The sequence below is a fragment of the Suricata suricatta genome, chromosome 2 (assembly GCF_006229205.1).
Source record: "Suricata suricatta isolate VVHF042 chromosome 2, meerkat_22Aug2017_6uvM2_HiC, whole genome shotgun sequence".
NCBI classification, from domain to species: domain Eukaryota; kingdom Metazoa; phylum Chordata; class Mammalia; order Carnivora; family Herpestidae; genus Suricata; species Suricata suricatta.
The window spans coordinates 157,126,480-157,147,990 of record NC_043701.1 but is presented as its reverse complement, the minus strand read 5'-3'; the positions used below and the strand labels follow the sequence as shown (position 1 = coordinate 157,147,990).

General features: G+C 38.2%; 1 protein-coding gene across 9 annotated transcripts in view; it reads right to left on the bottom strand.

Moving 5' to 3' along the window:
* Positions 1 to 21,511, bottom strand: part of R3HCC1L (R3H domain and coiled-coil containing 1 like) — an 86,899-nt gene that overhangs the window by 46,837 nt on the left and 18,551 nt on the right. For 7 of the 9 annotated variants that reach the window (XR_003905680.1, XM_029932338.1, XM_029932330.1 and 4 more), the window contains exon 2: positions 20,884 to 20,992. The exons of the other annotated variants lie outside the window; for them this stretch is intronic. The gene's annotated coding sequence lies outside the window, so the exon portion shown is untranslated. The remainder of the gene's footprint in view (positions 1 to 20,883; positions 20,993 to 21,511) is intronic. 9 annotated transcript variants of the gene reach the window in all.

The following is a 21,511-nucleotide window of genomic DNA, read 5'->3' as shown; positions in this document are numbered from 1 at the left end:
ATATATATATATATATATATATATATATATCCCTACAATGGAATATGACTTGGTAATGAAAAAGAATGAAATCTTGTTATTTACCACAAAATGGATGGAACTAGAGTGTATTATGCAAAGCGAAATAGGTTAGAGAAAGATAAATATATTTCAATCGTATGTGGCATTTAAGAACAAAACAGATGAACATAGGGGAAGGGAAGGAAAAATAAGAAGGGAAAGGGAAACAAACCATAAGAGGCTCTTAAATACAGGGAACAAACTGAGGGTTGCTGGAGGGGTGCTGGGTGGGGGAGGGGCTAAATGGGTGATGGGCATTAAGAAAGACACTTGTTGGGATGAGCACTGGGTGTTTTATGTTATATATATGAGCACCGGGCATATATGTTATATGATGATGAATCACTAAATGCTATTCCTGAAATCATTATCACACCATATGTTAACTTGGATTTAAATAAAATTAAAGATTAAAAATTAAGTCCAGCAATGAAGTAAAAAAAATAATAAAAGTTACTTGTACCTAGCAAAGTTTAGGATTCATTAAAGTCTGTCCAAAATCAGTTCTTCAGTCATTTGAATTCAGTCACAAACATATAAATTCTACTCTTTCAGCAATAGGCATATATAACTTTGTAGTACTGGGTGATGATCTTGGGAATGTAGCAGTTAATACTAATTTACAAACTTTTATAGATTGCTCAGTGTTCCGATAACAAAACTAAATTACAAAGTTCTTTATCTAGGTCACTGGGCTACTACCTGCGGAATGAAGTCTTTAAGTAAAAGAAAAAAACAGGGATTTCTTGAAACAGGTTACTTTTTTTGAAGATAATAGATGGCTCAAAGGTCTGTGATAGAGGAAAACCTCATTTTAGGAAAAATCTAATAAAATATAAAGCTAACTAAAAAAGTAAGGTTCTTTTTTTGTATTTTCCTTAATGCAAAAGCGTTAATACAATAAACCTACAAATAAAAAAGCTGTATCCTCACCTTAAATAGTCACTATTAACATATTGTGGCATATTTGTCTAGACCATTTTTTATTTCTTAAGAAGCTTTGTGAATGCGACTTATCGACTATGAGCACAGATTCCTGTTAGGCTTTCTGAGCCAGTTTTCTTCAATTTTTTTTCCTGTACTTCAGTTAAAGACATTTCACATCATGACACAATACAGATTCGCATTCATAGATGAGACTGAAAAAAAATCCCATATAATATTTATCCTTACTCTTTGCTGTTTTTTTAATACATTTTATTTTAATTAAAATTTTAGATTCTTATAACTTAAAATCAGTTTATTCACTAAGTTGTTTTACTGACTGATTTGAAAAATACTATTCAAAACAGCATAATCATGTTGGAAATTTTCACATCAGGCATAGAAAACATTCTCTATGTCAAATGATTTGGAATTTTTGTTGTAGAGCAAGCTAAAATGGAAAGTAAAATGAGCAAAACATTCAAAGATTATACCACCTTACGGGAGTGTTTAGAAAAATAATAAAATTAGGACTATACCTAATCTTTCCATACTTTTAAGGTCCTCTATTCCCATGCTGAGCACATTGAAAAACCAAGAAATGTCCTACCTCTGCAAAAGACATTCATTTAAAATACGCTTGACCTAAACACAACACAGAGGCACTTGTGTGTGATATAATAACAAAAAAAAATAGGGGCGCCTGGGTGGCTCAGTCGGTTGGGCGTCCAACTTCGGCTCACGTCATGATCTCACGGTTTGTGGGTTCAAGCCCCGCGTCGGGCTCTGTGCTGACAGCTAGCTCAGAGCCTGGAGCCTGCTTCACATTCTGTATCTCCCTCTCTCTCTGACCCTCCCCTGCTCATGCTGTCTCTTTCCCTCTCTAAAATAAATAAACAGTAAAAAAAAAATTTTTTTTAATAAATAAATAAATAAATAAATAATACTTGGACAGCAGAGAAATGGCTTCATATTTAAAAACTATAAACTCTGCTAATGAACCACAACTGATGCTGCTGTAGTTTTCTTAACGCATCCTTCCATGAATGCACTTGCACTAGTGAATACAATGACATATTTTATACTTGAAAACACAAAATGATTCCTACATTCACTTGAAGGTTTATTCTCACTTCTAGTTTGAAGACCAGGTTTGCAAAACATAGGTTACATTTCAAATTAACAGAATGAGGACAGTAATTTGTGACACTGGTAGGCATAGTTGAAGAGATTACTCTATACCTCCTTTTAACATAGCTGAACTGAAAAAATAAAAGTTTCCAACCAAGTAGAAACTCATTTAGGGAACCTTACATAGACCTTACTCAAAGGTATGCAGGAAACAGATTCACTAATAGAAAACATTATCTAAACTGCTAAACTGGCCGTGTATAAATACATCAAGGCCTATTCATTGTGAAGGCTGTTCTCAGCCCACACACAACACAACTATATTATAACCTCCAGATGACTATTTTTAGTACAGTACCTATTTTTATTATTTGTCTTTTCTCCACCTGTCACTTCTTGCCACTCTAAGCATTTTTTATTTCTCTCAATCTAATGAGTGCTATAAATTCCATTGTTCAAAGTATATACAAAATTAGAATAAAAGTTCTAAGTAAGGATCAGAGATGCCTCATATGTGACCAAAGTGTACAAACTTCAATATATGAGCTTTATGGTGCCTATTTTGGCCCTTAATCAGATATTATTTGCTTATTTGATATGCAAAATAGTAACACCCTCACTCAAGCCTCCCCAAAACCCTAAAAAGCAGTATTATTACAAGTCTAAGTGTACAGATGAGAAAACAGAGCCAAGGCAATGTTAATTAATACGTCGAAGGCCTAAGAACTGGAATCTGGCTGATTCTAATCTAGATAATCTGACTCCACTGTGTGTGGTCCTAACTCTCTTGGCTGCCTTACGACAGTATATGAACACCCCAGTGTGTTTAGTACCCTCCACTTTAATATCTTGGACAAGCCCCTGGGGAAAAAAAACATTAGGGGTAACTGCATCCATTAACTGGTACCTAGGAAATCAGAAGCCCTAACTACCTCCTTTCGCTTCTTGAAAAACTGCTCTAAAAAACAAAATTGAGTTGTGGAAGGGAAAAGCTGGAGGAGCACCAGTGGGTCGACAAAGCTGACCAGGACGTTGTCAGGGGTCTACCCTTGTCTGAAATTACACGGTGCCTGTTCTATAGGGAGTCCAAATAAAAGAGTCTCCATTACCACTTGAAGATCTACTTGCCGAGGATGACTGTTCCTTTGAAGATGCAGCCTAAATGATCTCTCTGAGTGCCTGCTGCATGTTTATTTCAATAAACATTCCCTGAGTAAATGTGGGGTAGGTATTTTCTGCTCCCGGTTGCCATACCAAACTATGGGCAGCTCACCCGACTCTCAATGATAATTTAAGCTCCTTGAAAGCAAGAAATGCCTTTTCTGTTAGGTCCTCAGTGCCCAGCACCATTCCTGGAAATGGATGGCATTCAATAAATGGTTGGTAAATAAACGAGTAGAACAACAAATGTCCCTAACACAAAGCAGTATTAATCCAGATGTTTCTCCTTAATTTGAGACTCTGAATAGGTCAAAGTATGTGTACTCTCAATGAAAATTAAGAATTCTTTATTGTGCCATTTTTTGAATGCAATTCATTAGCTAATTTCCTACTAAACAGACCTTTCTTAATTTGTATAAGACACATGGCACCTATCTATTTACAGAAAGAGATCTTATATGCAAACTAACGGTGAGAACAAAATTAAACCAGAGCCAGACTAAAGGCCTATCCTCTAAACCTGGTTCGTTCCTGCATATCACAATGTACTACAACCATCAAAGAAATGATGCTATTTTGTAACTATTACTCACTTTTACAGTTAATATATAGATTATTCCAATTATGAGAAATGCTAAAAAGCACTAAGACTATGACTGTTTCCAAGATTATAAAAACCTTCAAATATGTTTGGTTTAAAAAACTATACATGGGAGCACCCGGGTGGCTCAGTCAGTTGAGCGTCCGGCTTCAGCTCAGGTCATGATCTCGTGGTTGGTGCGTTCGAGCCCTGTGTCAGGCTCTGTGCTGATAGCTCAGAGCCTAGAGCCTATCTTCAAATTCTGTGTCTCCCTCTCACTCTCTGACCCTCCCCTGCTCATGCTGTCTCTCTCTCTTCTCAAAAATAAATTAAAAAACATTTTAAAAAATAAAAAAATAAAAAACTATATATGGCAACATAATTTAAATTTGTATTGCACTAAAGAAGTCCACGAATGAAGCACTACATACGCTAAATTCACTTATATATTATCTCATTTAATAGCTTAACAAGTTCTTGAGGTATGTACAACTATTACCATTTCACAAATAATGCCACTAAGACTCAAGGCCACACATCTAGCTAGTAAGTGTTGGAGCCAGACTTGAAACCTTGCTTTGACTGAGATTCAAGCACTTAACTGCTCAAAACCCTGCACCCCATAGTGTATTCTAAATAAAACAGCTCTGACTTCTCTGAATCCCAAGACCTAACTTTAACACTGTGATAACATACTATATTTATTTTTAACTTCATCATTCTGAGAAGTAAAATGAGGAAAACTATTTACCTTCATGAGCTGTACACATATCTACCCACATTAATCAGTGAAATCTTGAATCATATAGGGGCTGTTTATCACCAACTTACCCTTTTCTAAAAATTAAGACTTTGCCCCTCCAATACCATGGAAACACTGTTGGCATCCACTGAGTTCTGTATAAAAACTTGCCACAACTACTAGTGGCAAAGGTCACTACCTTGATGACAAATGGGAGTCTTAAAGCTTGACCTCTCTGATGCCAGTTCTAAAGGTTTCTGTGATATCTACCACATTAAATGTTGAGTAAAAACATCTGGGAAAAACAAGGAAATTAAGTGATTAAATATAGTAAATTTCTTTCTGCATGGAGCAGCTCTTTCAGAAAATCGATTGTACGCTATTTTTGTTCCAAAAGAGCAAGGAAGCCAGTTTGCAGATTTTATTTGTTTATGTGCCAACAGGCTAAACATCAACATTGAAAGAATCAAACTATCTTCTGTTTTTCCCAGTACTGAAAAACAATCAAGGAAGAGAACTAACTTTATTTGCCATTGCTTATACATTATTTAGATATTGCTTCCTTTTCTCCTTTTCTGACTTACTTCTACCCAAAACCTCAATGAATTTGAATCATGGACCATGAATGGTGGTATTTATTAAAGTAAACCAAGTATCTTTTCTTCCTGCTTTCTCTCTTAAGGAAAAAAGAAAATCTGGAGGCTCTGTAGAAACATACCAGACTTTTACTGGATGTACCTCAAAAGTCTTCCATATTAAATCACTTGACAAGTTCCACTGATCTTTATACCTGAGTACCCCTTTAATCTGTCTACTTTTCCCCATCCCTGTACATACTCTAGGTTAAACGCACTCACACTGGACTTCAAAGAAAACCCATTTAACCAGTCTGTGTTGCTTCCTTTCTATTCATTCTCCACTTTGCATCAAGAATGACCCTTTTAAAACAATTAGCTGCTCAAGCATCCCATCCCTAAAATCTTTCAATGACCTCCCATCATTCTTTTCTTTAATAAAAAAAAATTTTTAGTGTTTATTTTTGAGAGAGACAGACAGAACGTGAGCGGGGGAGGGGCAGTGAGAGAGGGAGACACAGAATCTGAGCTGTCATCACAGAGCTCAGTGCGGGGCTTGAACCCACAAGCTGGGAGATGATGACCTGAGCTGAAGTCAGATGCGTCACCAACTGAGTCACCCAGCCCCCCCCCATCATTCTTATGATAAAATCATTTTTTAAACATGGCTTACAAGACTTTTATTTATGTTTACTAGAGAGAGAGAGAATGAGTGAGAGCACGCACATTAACATGGGGGAGGGGCAGAGAGAGAGGAAGAGAGAGAATCCCAAGCAGCCTCCACACTGTAGCACAGAGCACTACATGGGGCTTGATCCCACAAACCTGTGCTGAAAGCAAGAGGTGGATGCTTAACTGGCTGAGCCACCCAAGTGCCCCTTTACAAGACTCTCTAACCTGGCTCCAATCAGTTTCTCTTAGCTTTAGTCACTTCTGTCCTTATATGCCATACAGCCACATCAAACTTCAAGATTCTTGAACTCTCCACGTTATTCATTTGGGGGGTGGAGGCAGGACTCATCTTAGTCTCTGCACAATCTCTTCCCTCTACCTAGTCTACTTCCCTGTGGCCTCCTAACCAACTTCACATAATTTCTATTTAACCTTTAGGCCTCTATTCATTGTTCTTTCCTTGAGAGCCTTACCTAATCATTTTAGATTAGGCCTCTGCCATACATCACTCCTGTTACAGCTCTTATATTTGATTACAATTACTTCTTTAATTGTCTGGTCCTCACCACTGTACTGTATGTTTATTAGAGAAGGAATTATGTCTTCTTGCCCATCCCCGTATCCCCCCACACTTAGAACAGTGCCTAGACATATAGCACAGACTCAAGAAGAGTTTTTTTGTTTTGGTAAAATGAATGAATGAAAGAACAAACAAAAATAACAATTTGGGGGTAGAAATTGAAAAAGAGCTTTAAATGGCATTCTGATCAACAAAAGAATGCCATGTCAAAATCACATCATCAAATAAGCAGGATTTCTAGACACTGATTATGATGTAGAAAGATGGAGAATGTCATTTCCACCTTTAACACAAACAAACAAAAAATGGTAGAGAATGCACCATCACAAATGTTCTTGGACTCATAAGAGAAGCAAGGTCACAGGACAAGCTACCAACCCAAAATCTAAGGATAGAAGACAGGGTCTTCAAGAAGAGATTGAATATGAATGCTTCCTTAGCTGTAGTAAACTCTGGACACCATAAAAGCCAGTATGAAGAACTCAGTTAAAATTTTAAAAATTTCTAAAGGTCAAATTTGGACTGCCAGGAGAAGACAGAACCCTGAGCAAACACAGAAACCTGTGGAATTCTCACCCACTCACAGACTCTTTCTCACAGACCTCAGAGGCTCAAAAGAAAGACTAAGGACTAGGCAAGCCTCAAGAGAAGTCTAAATCTAGCCATATGGTGCAGACATGGGAGAAAGAAATAACAGTGGAGGGGGGGGAGTGCCTAGATCCTTCTTGTATACCTCCCCTATGCAAAAGAAATTAAGTAAGGCTGGGGAAAAGGAAGCAAATCCTATTGCCCTCAGGCAGCAGGTGAAGGCCCACTGCCACTAGGGGAAAAAAACAAGACAAGAAGAGAAAAAACAAAAACAAAAACACCTCTACCTCTAAAAGAAGAGGCAAGATTACTGAAAAGGCCCCACTCCTGAGATCAAGGAGGAAAGTATCTACCCAAAGACTGAAGCAAACCCACAAAAAATGCCATGCCCTCCTCTCCCCATAACAAGCTAATAAAACTTTCAGCAAGCTAGGAACAAAAGGGAACTTCCTCACCTTGATAAGGAGATGTACAAAAAAACAAAAATGAAGCAGTGATTAAAACACACAGCTTACATCACTTTTGATGGTAAAAAAATCAATTGCTTTCCTTCTAAAATCAAAAACAAGGTAAGGATGATCATTCTCACTTTTCTTCAACAGTGAAATGAAGGTTCTAGCCAATGCAATAAGGCAAGGGGGAAAAAAAAGTCATCCAGGTTGCAAAGAAACAAAACTGTCTTTCCAGACATTACCTTCTACGTATAAAACCCCACAGAATTTACAACGTTATTAGAACTAATAAGTGTGTTTAGCAAAGTAATGGGATACAAATAGCAGTTCTATATGCTATCAATGAAAATATAAAAACAGAAAATGCAAAGACTACCATTTACAACAGCAGACAAAAACATGAAATACTTAAGTATAAATCTAACAAAACACATGTGGAATCTATGCTGAAAACTGTAAGACACTGATAAAAGAAATCAAAGAATATCTAAATAAAGTTCATGAATGGGAAAACTCAATATTAAGATGTCAATTCTCTCCAAACTATCTTTACATTTCAATCAGAATCCCAGGAGGAATTTTATAGAAATTAACAAGCTCATTCTAAAACAAATACAGAGAGGCGAAGAAACCAGAATAGCCAAAACAATTTTGAAAAAGAAGAACAAAGTTAAGACACTTTATACCACCCAGAAACGGACCCACACATATATGATCAACTGATTTTCAACAAAGGTACAAAGGAAATTCAATGGCAAAAGGAGAATCTGTCCAATAAATGTTGCTAAAACAATTAAAATTTCATATTGATAATAATGTAATTTCTATCCATACCTCCCACCACATACAAAACTAACTCAAAATGAATCACAGACCTAAATATAAAACCTAAAACTATAACACTACTGGAAGAAAATAGAGGAGAAAATCTTTTTGACTCTGGGCTAAGCAAATATTTATTAGATACAATACCAAAAAGTATGAACCATAAAATAAGAAAAAAATGTTTAAATCAATAAACTGACTTCAGCAAAATTAATTTCTGTTCTTCAAAGACACTGTGAGAAGAGTGAAAAGACAAATCACTGACTGGGTGAAAATATTTGCAAAATACATATCTGATAAAGACCTTTAACCAGAATAAAAAACAGACCTGCAAAACTGAATATCCTATAACAATCTGAATAATACTTACCAAAGAAGACATACAAATGGCAAATAAGCACACCACAAAATGCTCAACATCATTTTTACTAAGGAAACACAATTCCATTTAAAAGACATTCTGAAAAAGGCAAAACTTGAGGGACAGAAAATACATCAACAGGTGCCAAAAGCTCATGTTCAGATGAGAGGCTGACTACAAAAGGGCAGAGAAGAATTCTCTGGGCTGATGGACCTGTTCTGTATCTTAATTGTGTGGGAGTTACAGGACTACATGCTTCTGTCAACATTCATAAAATATACTCTAAGAAAAGTATATTTTCTTACAGTATGTAAGTTATATCTTAATTTTTTAAAAGAAAAAACCAAATTCCCTAGAAATTCCTACAAAATATAGGTGACCACATTGGCTCTTTAATTTCTGATTCTCGGCTTTAAGAAGTCAGTAAGTAATTAGCACAACCTTAGTAAGACTAAAGATCAATTTGTTTCTTAACACTTGAGGCTACAGTCTTTCCTAATTTAATTCTGCAGTCATTGCTTAAAACTTCCACTGACTTACTCAACTTAGCATGAGCAAAGATTGTAAAACTTAGCTTCCTTGGTCAACTCTATTATCTACTCTGTATATATATATATAACCAAACCAGACAGCCTTTGCATTGCACTCAGGGAGGATATATTGAGCTATGTTTTTAATCCAGATAGTTTTGTTCTGAACAACTTCAGAAAAGAGGACACAGAGAATATTCTAAGATACTCTTGATAATTCCAAATAACATTACGCACATCAATACATAATACTTCTTACTAAAACACACCTTTTTTTTTAAATCCCATGCTCAAAACCTAGTGATTCACCAGAGTTTACAAGATATAAATTAATCTTTACCTGGCATTCAAGGTTCTACACGATTTGGTGTCACTCTACCCTTCTAATCATATTTCTATCTCTTTCAGACACACATCCTCCATTCTACATTGGATAGCCTCATGATATGTTCACTCCAATTTGTGAAATCCTCACTTTGAATTACCTGTTTTACTTTTTTTGCAAGTTTTTTAAAATGTTTTCTATTTATTTTTGAGAGACAGAGAGAGACAGCATGAGCTGGGGAGGGTCAGAGAGAGAGGGAGACACAGAATCTGAAGCAGGCTCCCGGCTCCGAGCTGTCCGCACAGAGCCCAACGCAGGGCTTGAACCCACGAACCATGAAATCATGACCTGAGCAGAAGCCGGACGCTTAACCGACTGAGCCACCCAGGCATCCTAGAATTGCCTCAGTTTTAAAGTGCCTCCTAGTCACGATTCCTTCAAAAGACTTATCTCAAATTCAGTGTTTCCCTTTAACTATTTGAAGACGCACTGATTTCACCTATCTGTGAATTCATGTGCATTAATACCTGTGGTATTCATGACATTGTATACTACCTTATACTCTTCTTAAAATGTTTCACTTAAGAATGTCACCTCTGAAATACAGGTTCTTGAGGGCAAAGGCTATTTTTCACATGCTTCTTCTATCTGCAGGAACACAAGTACTCAGTAAATATTCCAAGAAAAAAACTAATGTAGAAGTTACTTAAAGTAATTTTAAATCACTTTAATTAATTGTCAACTAATTTAAAATACTTAACTTCCTGGAAAAGCTTACTTTAAAGCTTGAGAAACTGAAGCCCAGAGTACTAGACTTTGCTCCTGGCACTCTGTCCTGCATCACACTCGCCGCCATACTCCCAGGGTTGAATAAAGTGCCCAACACATGGAAAATACTCAATATTCAAATATTTTACCACACTGCATTTTCTAAGGCCAAAGTAAGAACTGAAACCCTGGAGTTCTATCCCAATTCTACCAAGATTATGTAAGTGCCTTAAACTGTTTCTCTAATTTCTCATAAGTTCTCAGATTCTCCCTAAATAGACTATGAACATTACAAAAATCAAAACTGCACTTTCGCCTCCCTTTAAAGCTCACAGAGCAACTACCACGGTGTGGAGCACACGCAGAGTAGGTGGGCAAATATTTCTATTAGATTTCTTTAAAGCAACATAAAGGCAGCTCCTATATACTTTTCTGCCCCATGTAAAAACATATTAGTTACTCTTCCTACTGTGAAGATTTATTTTTCATCATCTTTGGCAAAATTTCTAGAATGCTATCTGGCAGGTCCATTGCCCCAATAAATATGCATCCACAAGCAATTATGGAGATAGATAGCTTATGGGGGGGGCACTCTTTGGTCAGGTCCCAGCGCTGGCCTGTGGTTAGGGGGTAGGGATAGTGGGGGGAGGGGTGTGGCCCCATGATTAATCACTGCCCACTCTGCTTAGAGGTATTTATCACAGCCCGCTGTCAGGTAAATCACTGGAAAAACACCTCTTCAGTAATTAATGTGAAGTGACGGATGGACAGCCCCTGGGCCCATTAATCAGGAACATCAGCAGCCTACTGAGATTATGAATGTCAGGATGCATAAACTGCCGGTGGATCAATAGGCCTAGGAATTCATCCAAGGCTCTCATTTCCGAGGCATCTCCGGTACATTAGGCTCCCCTGACCCCTCCCCCAATCTGAAATGAAAAGCAAGGCTTCAGAACAAAGAGCAGGAGCTGAGGTCTGAAGTGACCACTGCAAGAAAGCAGACAAGAAAGCTGGCCATGGCAGGAACGGTACCAGGATCGGCAACATGAGCACATAGCTATACCCACAGTCCCTACCTTACAATGGTTTGACGGACTTAACAGGTTTTCAACTTTACAACAATGCAAACACATATGGATCAAGTAGAAACCATACTTTGAATTTTGATCTTTTCTGGGCTAGCAAAATGGGATACAATACTTTCTAGCGATGCCGGGCAGGAGCAGTGAGCCACAGCTCCCAACCAGCCACACCATCACACGGATAAACAACTGCTATACTGACAACCACCCTGCACCCAAACAACCACTCTGTTTTCCCTTTCAGCACAGCATTCAGTAAATTACATGAGATATTCAACACCCTATTGTATTCAACACTTTATTATAAAATATGCTTTGTGTTAAATGATTTGCCCAACAATAGGCTAATACAAATTTAAGTTAGGCCATGCTAAGCTATGGTAAGTAACAATATTAAACATATTTTTGACTTATGATATTTTCAACTTACAATGGGTTTATTGGGACATAACTCCATCAAAAGTTAAGGAAGATCTGTACCAACAAAGAGGCTCTTAGAAGGCTCAGCACCCTGCAAAAGCAGGGAATCAGGAAGGTAACAGTTAATATTCAATTACTCAGAGCCTGACTATCCATTTTATGGGTTATCCAGCTTCTTGCTTTTACCATTTTCCTGTCCATACTTTCTTTTCTTTCTTTCATACCAACACCAATAAAGTATAGAGAAATAGGAGAAAGAACATTCAATTTCTGCTACCTAATAAACCTCAGTTTAATAAGAAAAAGAATTTGTGTAAAATAAAATCACTGAATTATATTCAAATTTAATTGAGACTTATCCCTCATTACCATGACAAACTGGGAATTGACAGAAGCACCCAGTGTTTTCAACAGAGAAAAAGGTGGTCGTCCTGATTCATTAGCAGTTACAAAGCATTCCACCAATATTAGATATAGGTTACAGGGTACACTGTGGTGGGGTTCCAGCAAAATGAAAGCAGGTCTTAAGTCTATTTCTTCTCCAAGTCAAAGGATCTGTTCAACTTGTAAAACAGTATGGAGATGAGAGAGCATTACTGTTTGCTGGTCACCCCAAGTTTATCAAGTCTGTATGTGAAGTATGGCCGTGCTCTGGCCTCATACTGAACACATTCTAGGCTGGCGCTGACGGGAAGGAGACTGCACTTGCTGCCACATCCCGCCAAACCCCAGTGCTGTGCTTTGTGGTCAGACTCAGGCCAGGGCTGCAATTGTTGGTCAGAAAGTGTCTCAGAGTTACGGCTGCCTGTTCCGCTAAATCTCATTTCATCCTACTGATGGATGGATGGACAGATGGCTGCTTGGTGAAAGCAGCATTATCAGGCTGCTTCTATGGAGCCTCCGAATGATGGATAGCCCTCTTTCTACTTTCTCCAAACCACCATCGATCCAAGCCATATTTCAGTGGTCAGAAGCCCAGTAATATTAAGACACACAATCAGGTTAAGTTACTTGCAGTGTAAACCTCTAGAACAGAAATTCTAACACCTCTGCTTTGCTGTCATGAACTAGGCTAAACATGTTACAGTTTCATTCTTTCTGGCTGCTAACCCAATGAATTCCAACAGCCCAAAGCCCAAAGGGAACAGCTGGGCTCCGCCCCTAAGAGCACTCTGAAAGCTAGCTCGCCTGCCAGATTTTTACTAGCCAGTTCTGTGAAATCAGCTCTGCAGGACTAGCGAGCAGGTCTGTGAACATGTGTAGCCAGCAGTGTAAAACCATCAGAGCCATACAAACCATGTAGGGCCTCTCAGTGACATAATCACTGGCCTCAAACGTGTGGAGCTGTGGATATACCAAGCAGGCCCTGTCTACCAACACCAAGGATGCTGCTTAAAGCTTGGACAGGTTAAAATTTTGTCTTTTGCTCATAATCCTAAAATTCTGTTTCTATCCCGTCTGCCTGGCTGGCTTCACTCTCCTGGGTACATCAAACTGTAAGTAGTAACCCTTGCCTGTTTCCAAGCACACTCCTGCATCTGTTTGCTCTGTCGCCTTCCAGACACTCGTCTCAGCTAGTCTGTTTGGACTCCATGCCCTTTGTTCCTTCCACATTATCCAGGGCTCTCAGACAGCAACTCAAACTCGTATAACCGGACATTGAGTAGCAAAGCTATTTCCACTTGTGTGGCCGGAAGAAATGGATTCTGACTCCGGCTTTTTGATATAGATTCCCTCTGTAATACAGATGTCCTCTTTTTTCAAGCTTACTTATCCCCAAATGACTTCTCCTATGAATGTTTCATTATCAACTACACCCCAAATCAGGTTGGCCTGACTCCTAGTACGGCCCCTTTTGACTAACTTACTGCACTCTGAGTTTGTGGGCCAAAGAATTTGTTGGTATTTGTTTGTGGAGTTAGAAAAAAATGTCTCAGTGGAGTGTTGTTCTTCTTGCTCTTATGGTAGCTAACTTTAATACTTTAATATTTATGACTTAACAGCACCTATACTTCTGTTCCTTGCCCCCCCCAAAAAATTATAGACTATTTTTGTAAGATACAACTTAATTATAATGTTGTATCAAAAATATCACTGCCCTTCACATAAACATTAAAGGATCTTTACAGAATCTCAGAATTACATTACTGAAAAAAACTGCATAAGTCAGAATTCAAGATCCTTATTTTCCAAATAAGGACACTAAGGATCTGAGGTTGTGATGGTCACGGCTAAATAGAGATTACGTGACAAAGAATGGCTGGAAGCTAGGTTTCAATTACAAGTGCTGTGCTCATTCTATTACATTTTTCAGACATTTCATTTTCCTCCTTATGATTTAAGATAGAGTGAGGATAAATAGGGTTGAGTGTCTTGTGTGTGTGTGCCTGTGTATATGAGGGGAGGTGACGACAAACTAAAATTTGGTCACCCACACTATTGTGCCTCCCATGAAAATTGCCCATGGGTCATCCAAGAGCCACTCGCTATCCTGGAGAAAAAAAATTAAATGAATCCCTGACAGCTAGAAACCTCTACTCTTTTCCCTTCTTTATGTACTTGTCCCAGTCCTATTTAGAAGGTTGAAAATAACAAAAGCAGAAAGACATTTAATCCAATGTGCTTCATCTAGAACCAGAAAACCTAGAGAAGCTCCATCACTTATTTAAACTAAATGGATAGAAGAGCAATTTGACCTCCTCATTTGCAAGAAGGCTACATTCCTGGCAAACACATACCACAAGTCCACTGACTGGACTTCACCCTCTGGTGGCCAAATTGTGTCATTGCTGCATTTCCTGATTGCCAACCCATCTCCATACGTTAGCCTAAGAGCTCAGAGCTGAAAAAGACCTCTGAAAATCATGTGGCATCACCCCCTCATTTTAACGATGAGGAAACTGGTGTGCCTGAGTGGCTCAGTCGGTTAAGCATCCAACTCTTGATCTCCTCGAGTCATGATCTCACAGTTCGTGGGATCCAGCCGGGCGTCAGGCTCTGCATCGACAGTTTGGAGCCTGCTTGAGATTCTCTCTCTCCTTGTCTGTCCCTCCACTACTTGCGCTTCGTCCCTCTCAAAATAAACAAACATGAAAAAAATTTTTTGACAGAAAAATCAGAAAAGGAAGAAAGGAACGAAGGAAGAAAATAGACAGAGAGATAAGGACTGACTGAGGAATTTATCTAAGACCTACAGCTATTTGAAATAGGAACTGAGACCAGAACCCAGGTCTCCTATCAACTAAAATGAGTAGTTTTATCCCCATCATAGTTGCCTTACTCAGTTTTTCAGCCAGTATAAGTTCTGGATATACCAGTTGAACAAACTTTAATCAGGAAGTTAATTGTGCTGCAAAAATAATCACATAACGCAGACCAAAACCAAATACATTATCCACACTGATGCTCATCTCTATTAGTATAAATGATCAGAAAGACTTTTCCATCCCAGTCCCACAAAAATGTGCCTCATACCCTGGGCAAGAACTCTACTGCAACTATTCTTAAGATCAAACATTTCTTTTAAAAATCTTCAAAAAGGCAGTTACTCAGAAAGCTTGTTTTAAGTGAATAATAAGAAATGACAATACTTTGAACTCTTGTTACTATAAACTCCCTAAGTTCATAAGCTGTTTTATTTGCATTAACCAAATACATTTTTAAGTAATTTTTTAGATCATTTGCAAGGTTATCTTAAGTCAACATAATAACAATTCTTTCCTTTTATGAAAAAAGTCTTTTTACAGAGCATCTATTTGGTTAAGATCTTTTAAGCCATGTCTAAGAGAACAATGACATATTCTTCAAAATCTGTTGCTATGAACCATATCTAATTATGTTTTCTGTTGCATTAAGGTTTAGGCCCTGCAAGCAAAACTGAAGAAGTGATAAAGTAGTATCAAGAGTAGTAGCAGAGGAAGAAATAACCAGCTACCATTTAATGAGTGCTTACCACATGGCAAGGACTATGCTAAATGTTTCATTTATGTGTGTGTGTTTGTGTGTGTATGTATGGAAGATCTCATTTGATTCCAACTATAATACTATGAAGTAGTTATTATTATCCCAATTTTACAGATGAGAAATCTGAAGCTTAAGTAACTCAAGATCACACAGTTTTGAGTATCGGTTAAGATTTCAAAGTCCCTGCATTTAACTGCTACAATACACTGCTTGATATTCAGCAGGATGGTCTCTCACAATAATGTATTAATTTCAGAAATATTCACAGTTTGCTTAGAATCTGTATAAATACAAAGCAACCAGAGTTCAAAGACCGCTGCAGTACAACAGTAAAATCAACAAGGGTAAGAATGAAATAACTTTAATGCTTTCATGGCATGCCTATAACCTTCCAGACTTAAAAGTGCTGACAATAATAATTCACGATAGTCTCTGAAACTTCCTCATTCACCTTGCCTCACCCTCGAAGCCATATGGTGAAGAACCTCACCAGGTGTCAGGAGAGAAACTCCCTCTCTTCTATTCCCCATAAGAATAATCTCTATACTTCCTCCTACCAACTCCCCCAACCATTTGAAGACATCATCCTTCTCTACAAACTTCCCTTTCTCCAGAGGTACAAGTGAAATGGGAATAGCAACCAGTGACACTGGTAACACAATTCTTAGACTGGAGGAAGCTTCAAAGCAGAATGTAGAGTGCATTTCAAATCTGAGTTTCCAAACAGAAGAAACTTGTACATCAAAGACCTACTGAAGATGGTATTTTCAGAGGTAATCTTAAACAGAATACAATAGTTACAGCACTCTAGTATTAGTCTTTAGTATAAATCTGGAGATTTACAGACTTTGCGTCTCTGCATGCAATTAGACAAGAATATGGTTTGCATAAATGAGGAAACATTTCATGAAAAATCTGAGTATCAAGGCAATGAAAGATATAGGATGCACGATTCTAGCAGGATCCTGAGGATGCCAAAATACATAAACTATGGCATGAAAAGGTTTTTCTTACAACTAAACACAATTCATGTCCTCAAGTTTTTACACTCCAGTGACTACAGTCTCCATGCATCGGCACCAACTGATTTCACGCTTTAGAGGCTGGGAAACAGTCCGTAGCTTAGTCTCTTTCACACTCCTCTAACATGGTATCCCTATTGTTCACCAACTTAACTATTCCCAGTTTAACGTTAGTGCACCTATTACTGACCACCTCAAAAGGCAGCTAGACCAAAGTTTTAATATAACTGAACACAACGGCAATATAATTTGTAATAGAAAAACGGAGAGAAAGCTCTGCTTCCAACTCCACATATATACCTAGTGGTAGTGGGGAGAGAGAAGGAAAAATTCCCTCCTAAAACTTCTTTCCCTTACCAGACATCTGGAGGTTGGTCTGTATTTCTAGACTTATTAGAAATTAGTTCCTCTACTGAGTCTATCTGGATTTCATCCCTAATATCCTATAGCTGACGATGGAGTTGAAATTGACAAGGCTTCGAGGGCTGCCCCTCAAACCTGACATGCATTAAACTTGATCTTTCTTTCCCGTTAGGATTCACAGACTAAAGCTAATAAACCACATAGTAAATTTTCAAAGTAGAAGCAACCAGACTTAATCTGTGCTCAGTATTATATATATTAGTTCATTTCTTAAATTATATATTTATTTTAAGAGAGCAAGAGAGCAAGAGCAGGGGAAGGGCCAAGAGAGAGGGAAAGACAAAGAATCCCAAGCAGGCTCCATACTGTCCATGCAAAGCCCGATGTGGGGCTCAAACTGAGCTGACTGAAATCAAGGATCAGACGCTTAACCGACTGAGCCACCCAGGCACCCCTGGATTACCTCATTTGATCCCAACTACAAACTAAGAAGTAGCTAGGTATCTCAATTTTACAGATGAGAAATTTGAAACTTCCATTACTTAAAATCACACAGCTTCCAAATGCTGGTTAGGATTCCAAAGTCCCTAAACTTAACTAGTACACTCGACTAGAATATATGCCTTGTAGTAATTGGGGTAAAACAATAGACAGCAGAGAAAAGCTTTAAAAAAAAAAGTGCAACAGCAATAGGAGAACGATTGTAAAGGGGTGGAATCCCTATTTTAGAGATACAGTTAAAACTCTGTCTCTCTCCCCCTGCTTGAAGCTATGCCAGCAAGTGTGAAGGCCAATGTGGCTGGTGAGAAACTGAGAAACCAAAAGAAGCAAGTTTTACTTCAAAGCAGGCAAAGAAAACATTAGAAAATTAACAAATAAGAGCCTCTTTTATATGCAGATTGAAAGCTTACTAATTAGAGATTCAAGAATAACAAATACTGTAATTAACTTAGAATATAATCTCTTCAGAGCAATGCTCCTTTAAAGATCAAGAAGCCTGCAGAGAGCACTACAAAGGCTTTTCCAAGAAGTGTGATGTGCTCAACAAACCCAACTCAGGTTCTAAAACTGCAATCTAATCTATTTTTTTATGATGCAAAAAGAAAGATAAATGCTAAAGAGTGGTAACAGCTAACAGGAGGTAATGGCATTTTCTCGGAGTCCAACAAGTATTTTTTAAGTGCAGCTACTGCACCGAGATCTATGCTGGGACCGTGGAGATTACAAAGTAAGACCACAATAATAAAACAGCGTTTGCACCACATAAACAACGTAGCCTCCCCTTTAAGTTGTCCCCATCTTATTGGGAAGGTAAAAAACGTTTTTCAAAATGGCGTTTTAGGGGCGCCTGCGTGACTCAGGCAGCTAAGCATCCACCTCTTGATTTCAGCGCAGGCCATGATCTCACGGTGGTGAGACTGAGCCCAGATCCCTTGCTGGGCAGGGAGCCTGCCTAAGATTCTCTCTCTCCCTCTTCCTCTGCCCCTTCCCTGCTCACACTTAAGGTAATAGCCAGTAGATGATAGCTTTTCTCTTTACAAGAAAAGCATTAAATGATAAAAACCCAGAAAAATATTAAGGGCCTAGAATGGCTAAAAGTGTCATAAAGTAGGTGGAACTCTAGAGTTAGGCCCTTATAAGCTGGTATAGAGAAAGAGACTCAAAGGGAGACATTGCAAGGAGATGGAATAGGCTGAACAGTATGACAGAGCAGTAAGTCAAAAAGTGTTATTTGAGAGACACTTATAGAAACCAGTCTGGCTAGAGCCAAAGGCTAAACCATAGGGAACCATAACTCGCCCTACATTAAAGTCTATTCCACAATCCAGAAATATTCAGAAACCTATGCACTGATGTCTGATGAAGACTGCTATGGCTGGCCACATGGTTCTAAAACACCAGTTGATGGTATGTGTACATAAAATCTAATATATAAATAAATAACAGGATATACATTTGTCTGAGATAAAGGCCCAGTCATTTGGGGATCTAGATATGGTAACTGGCCTTCCAACCATTACAGTCATTCCTGGGAGAGATACGTCCATCCCTATCATCCTGACTTTTATAGTCTCATTTCATGGTAGGAAGCGATATTTCTAGTCTCTTCAAAATTTTTCAATCTATCCAATTCACACTCTCATCAATAGACCATCTAGCCCATCTACAGTTTTGATGACAGAATGAAACACTGAGGCCTTGAAAGGAAAAGTGAAATACACAATTTTCTACTCCACCAAAGCCCAGCCCCTCACACACACCCTCTGGCCGTTCACTTCCCAGCCCTTTCGGAGGTGCTAACAAGAACAGTTCCATTCCAACCGCCCACAGAACCAGAGCGGCCCTGCTCTTCTCTCACTTCCTCCCTCCCGCCTCCTCTGTACCGCACACACAACACCTCACTCTGCAGGCCGTCTTCCCCCACTGCTGCCCAGCGATTCACCGGCCCTCACAGATTGTCAGCACCGCGCTCAGGGACTTGAGAAGTACTCTTGTGGGACAGCGCAGTGTGTTAGTACATCATTTTCCCGGACACAATGTCACTCTTTATAGCCAGTTGCAAATTAGCTGCTTCTTAAAAAAAAATAATACTCCTAATAAGACAGGTACAAGGAGATTTTAAATAACCAAAATTAAAACTCATTTTGGTCTGCTCTAAGATCGGGGCCATTTCAGACTCGTGCACAATGAAATCCCATGCTTCCACTCATCTAACCATAAACTCCCTCTAGGAACATCAGAAGTACTCTGTCTTTGCTAACAAAAGCAAACACACCACCAAAAACGTATCAAAGGAGAATCTTCTTTCCCCTTTTTTCTGTAGCTACAGCTTCCCATCCTTAGATTCCATGTGAGAATATTTTAAGCTCTGAACGCCATTATTTACTTCTTGTTATTTATTTTTGTGTAAAACCATAGATATAGACAATTCTGCAAGTCACCAGTAAGGTTTCATTTTGGTTTCCAATTTTTTGCCACCTGCTCCAGCAGCACCCAAGTCCTTATCTTCTAACATTGGCTATGACTGACCCTCTTACTACCACTGAAGCCTTTACCCTATCAGCCCCTCAGTTAATACTGGCAAAACATTAGAAACAGAAGTTGGAATAGACTGAAAAGATCCTAAGAGGATGTGGCTAAGAAGGTCTTACAAAATAGTGATCATATCAACTTATTATGTCTTCTTGGAAAAAATTTAACTGAAAAAGAACACCTATAGAGTAATATTAAATAATTAAAAACAATTTCATTAGCCGTCTCATTATTTTTCATTTCTAATTTCTTTGATAGCATTACTCATTCTGCTTCATTATGCTTAACTGAAGATAAAATCTTCCTGAAGGTTCTTGAAACCTCTATAACACAGCTTCTTTACTGCTACCTATATGAACTAGAGGGAAGTTCTAGAGCTGGAAAAGAAGGATGTCAATTCTCTGTTCTTACAGCGAAAGAGATTAAACAAAGCAGAACCAGTATTCCAGCTTTGAGAACTAATTCCAGTATTTATCCAGCCCCTGAGCTCCTGTTCTCTCTATAGCAAACACCAAAATTAAGAAGAACAGTGAATAGAAAAAATCTTTAAGAGACCCTCAGTCCTTAGAAAATCCTTGAGACCCTTGAAATTGCTATTCTCAAACTTGTTTTAAATGAGTTACAAATAAAATGACTCTAAAAGAAACGAAACATAAGCAAATAAATATTTAGAGTAAATAAACAATAGTTCTATAAAATATGCAGAAGTGTAGTTAACTGACTTACCAAATAAATGACATTTATTTTTTAAATAATAAAACTCTAGAACATGCAGACAGATTTTATCTGAAGGCAAATGGTACAAAGGTTTCCCTCCAATAAACAGCAGTCTCACCTGGAAAATAATAATAAAAGTTATTTTTATAAAAATATATAGTTACTTCTTTGACACTAGTCTGTGCACTTAACTTTCATTATCTCACTTCGTGAATGAATGCGGAGTTTAACACATTTACCTACTAAAGAATGTGCAATGAAAATAAACATAAACTGACAAATACTTTCTAGTAGCTCACCAACCAAACAGAATAAGAAAACATTATCTTTTCTCATTCTCAGTCCTGTGAGAATTAGTCTGAGGGGGCAGAAATGCCTATTAACCGCCTCCTTTAAAAAAAAAAAAAAAGAGAGAGAGAGAGAAAGAGGGACAACTGAGTAGCTCAGTTGGTTAAGTGTCTGACTTCAGCTCAGATCATGATCTCACGGTCCATGAATTCAAGCCCCATGACAGGCTCTGTGCTGACAATCTGAGCCTGGAGCCTGCTTCAGATTCTGTGTCTCCCTCCACCCCCCGCCCGCTCACACTATTCAAAAATGAATAAATTTTTTTTTTTAATTTTTTAAGAAAGAAAAA